We start from the raw sequence: 2,937 nt of genomic DNA, 5'->3' as shown, positions 1-2,937 counted from the left end.
TGTGGGGTAATATGGTACTATAAGCTCTCTAGTGGGGTAATATGGTACTATGAGCTCTCTAGTGGGGTAGTATGGTACTATGAGCTCTCTAGTGGGTAATATGGTACTATGATCTCTCTTGTGGGGTAATATGATACTATAAGCTCTCTAGTGGGGTAATATGGTACTATGAGCTCTCTAGTGGGGTAATATGGTACTATAAGCTCTCTAGTGGGGTAATATGGTACTATGATCTCTCTAGTGGGGTAATATGGTACTCTGAGCTCTCTAGTGGGGTAATATGATACTATGAGCTCTCTAGTGGGGTAATATGGTACTATGAGCTCTCTAGTGGGGTAATATGATACTATGAGCTCTCTATTAGGGTAATATGGTACTATGAGCTCTCTAGTGGAGTAATATGGTACTATGAGTTTAAGATAACTCTGAGATTCCTCAGTGGTAGATGCCAGAGTGATGCCATCCAGAGATCCATACCATCAGATACTTGATTTCTGAGGTGTTCTGGGCCGAGTAAAATTTGAGAGATCTTTTGTGTAGATTGTGTAGATTGTATGGACAACAAATCTTGGAGCAAAAGCAAACCATTTAATATTCCGGTTGAATGAGTGTGTGGTTCAATATGAGTTTGAGTACAAGGTCAGTATGTGATGTATCCGGCCTTGTTGCAGTATGGACCTCTGAAACCTCTCTGACCTTCCACTAACTCTGAACAGCCTGGCATTCAAAATATCTTTTATGTAATATCTTTGAAGCACTCGCTGGCTGCAGTGATGGACTGTGTGTGTGTGTGTGTGTGTGTGTGTGTAGGTGTGTGTGTGTGTGTGTGTGTGTGTGTGTGTGTGTGTGTGTGTGTGTGTGCGAGAGAGAGAGAGAGAGAGAGACACACAGACACACACACACAGCGAGAGAGAGAGAGAGAGAGAGAGAGAGACACAGACAGACAGACAGAAACAAAGGCAGAGTTACTACTTCTCTCCTCTGGTTATGAAAACACAGCGACCGCCAACACTGGCAGACGCTTGGTCTAGCTAATATTAAATCCTTGAAAAACACACATCATTCTATATAAGGTCGTCCATTTTGAGTTCTAAACATGGGATTGAAACAGTCAATCACATGGGACATAAAATATTTAATGAACATGAACCTATATTTATGGCAGATCACCTCTCCCGTTATTGGGAGAATGTTTTGAGAGGGATATGCTGGAGTCCAGGTTCGGGGAGGTTGTCGTATCAAATATTTGACATCTTGATTCACTTTATTAAAGTGCTGTGTGCTTAGTGGAGCAATATAGCTTTCAGCAAAGTAAGGAAAATATGTAAAAGCTCACAGGCAGAGCAAGACAGTGAATGACGCACTAACACATTTATGTTTTTACAGATTATGAATGGCTAAATTACAGCTACAATATATGTTCCTGAAGGAAACGGGACTCAACATCTACATTTTTTTGCCGCCACTATTTCTAACTGGTTCACTCCAGTTTATTATTTTCACTATAAACTGAGATGAAATGCCACAGAGATGCATTCTGGCCCACGGTGTAATAACCTGGAACTATCCATGACACACATCACGTCTGGTCACCCCATGCTGGGGTCGGTCTGGGTTCTAATGCTAAGACACGAGTCACCAACCCGGGGTCTTAGACAAGTCTTTGGTAGCTACACAGTGTTTAGCATTAGTAAGGCATGAGTAAACACTTCATTTATCATTCATAAAGCATTGTTACAACATGAACACTCATTAGTATATCATTAGTATGCAATTCATTAACACAGTTATACATGTTTTATTCTTGATGAATAAGCTTGACAATTATGCGTTTCATGATTGGGTTTTCATACTTTATAAATGATGGATTCCCCATTTGTAAATGAAGTATTAAGGACTTATAGATGATTCATAAAATAATGTATAAAGTGTTAGTAAATGATAAAAACATGATTTAAATGTCATTTATTCAAAGCTAACACACGTCTCAGTTATCTTCTCAACAGAAAAGGGAAATAAACACAAAGTGATAAAGGACATTAATATGATGGTGATGGGGCGATGCCTTTCAGTGGCACGAGAGGTGAGTATGTTTCATAGTTTTTACTACACATTATTGATCATGAGTATCTATTCAATTCAATTCAGTTTATTTTGTATAGCCCAAAATCACAAATACAAGTTTGCCTCGGAGGACTTTGCAATCTGTACATGTCCTGGGACCTCACATCGGATCAGGAAAAATTCCCCAAAAAAGGCCGGAGGTAGGAGGTAGGAGACAGGAAACAGGAGACAGGAGGCAGGAGACAGGAGACAGGAGACAGGAGGCATGAGGCAGTAGGTAGGAGGTAGGAGACAGGCGACAGGAGACAGGAGGTAGGAGACAGGACGCAGGAGGTAGGAGGTAGGAGGCAGGAGGTAGGAGGCAGGAGACAGGAGACAGGAGTTAGGAGACATGAGACATGAGTTAGGAGGCAGGAGACAGGAGGTAGGAGGCAGTAGACAGGAGACAGGAGGTAGGAGACATGAGACATGAGGCAGGAGGTAGGAGACATGAGACAGGAGGTAGGAGGTAGGAGGTAGGAGGCAGGCGACAGGAGGCAGGAGACAGGAGACAGGAGGTAGGAGGCAGGAGACAGGAGGCAGGAGACAGGAGACAGGAGACAGGAGGTAGGAGGCAGGAGACAGGAGACAGGAGACAGGAGACATGAGACAGGAGGCAGGAGGTAGGAGGTAGGAGACAAGAGACAGGAGGTAGGAGGTAGGAGGCAGGAGACATGAGACAGGAGACAGGAGACAGGAGGCAGGAGGTAGGAGGCAGGAGACATGAGACAGGAGACATGAGACAGGAGGTAGGAGGTAGGAGGCAGGAGACAGGAGACAGGAGACAGGAGACATGAGACAGGAGACAGGAGGCAGTAGGTAGGAGGTAGGAGA

The sequence above is a fragment of the Taurulus bubalis genome (assembly GCF_910589615.1).
Source record: "Taurulus bubalis genome assembly, chromosome: 6".
In the NCBI taxonomy this organism is placed as follows: Eukaryota; Metazoa; Chordata; class Actinopteri; order Perciformes; family Cottidae; genus Taurulus; species Taurulus bubalis.
This window is presented reverse-complemented; position numbering follows the sequence as displayed.